At 35.9% G+C, this 916-nt stretch overlaps 1 long non-coding RNA gene across 1 annotated transcript in view; it reads left to right on the top strand.

The window, feature by feature from the left end:
* Window positions 1-180: 180 nt before the first annotated feature.
* The window catches only part of LOC111716444 (uncharacterized), a 4,287-nt gene continuing 3,551 nt past the window's right edge, over window positions 181-916 (top strand). Inside the window, exons 1-2 of the long non-coding RNA XR_002768492.1 lie at window positions 181-271; window positions 494-579. This is a non-coding gene — a long non-coding RNA (uncharacterized LOC111716444). The remainder of the gene's footprint in view (window positions 272-493; window positions 580-916) is intronic.

Below are 916 nucleotides of genomic sequence, written 5' to 3'. Positions count from 1 at the left end.
CCTGTGGTCACGTGATGTCCCACAAAAAATTTGAACCCGATCGGTTCAGCTGTTTTGATGTTTATTGGATACAAACAAACAGACAGACAAACAAACAGACAGACAAGCCAAATTTATATATAAAATATAAACTAAAGGACTTGTATATTTAAATTATGCATTTTTTAAGGTAAAAGTAAATTGTGTTGTCTGCGATGCACCAGCAAAATCCGGATTAAAATTGATACTTGGCCATGCTGCTAAGCTATCATGCTCCTACTGTTACATAGAGGTACATTTTTTATTCAATTATTATTATTTATAAGTATTTATTTATTTACTAGAAATTCAAGGCGCTTCGCGCCCTTCTTTCTAGCCTTAGAGGGCGCTTCGCGCCCATCTTCTAAATTAGTTGATCATATTTAATTAATTGAAAAATCAGCACATTCAATAAGTCATGGATAAGATTTGTATGAGAACTCAAAAAAAAATATTTAATATTTCTAATGTACAGAGCTCATCATCCTTGGGACGAGGCGCATAAATTCCTGGACAAGCGAACGCCTCTGGAACACATTCAAAACCTTGATATGGTGTTAGGTGATGTATTTTAGAAAAGCAATTTAATTGATATTTGTTTATGCCATGAATCTTTTTTTAACTCTTTTATTATTTATTTTCAAGATGTGCCTGGAGATTCCCTAGAAACCAGAAGTCGTCCTTAGGACGTCATGACGACGTCAATAATTACCAATGGGACGTCCGGCGACGTCGTATTTTAGGTGTTGAGGACGTGTTGAGGACGTTTAACGCAAGGATTCTTACGTCCTCACAACCTAATTTTCGAAGTCGAAATGACGTCACTTTGGACGTCCAAATGACCAAACTTTTGACGTCCAAATGACCAAACTTTTGACGTCCAAATGACCAAACTTTT

The sequence above is a fragment of the Eurytemora carolleeae genome, unplaced genomic scaffold (assembly GCF_000591075.1).
Source record: "Eurytemora carolleeae unplaced genomic scaffold, Eaff_2.0 scaffold2057, whole genome shotgun sequence".
NCBI lineage: Eukaryota > Metazoa > Arthropoda > Copepoda > Calanoida > Temoridae > Eurytemora > Eurytemora carolleeae.
Note: the sequence above shows the minus strand (reverse complement) of the source record. Positions and strands in the feature narration are given on the sequence as shown.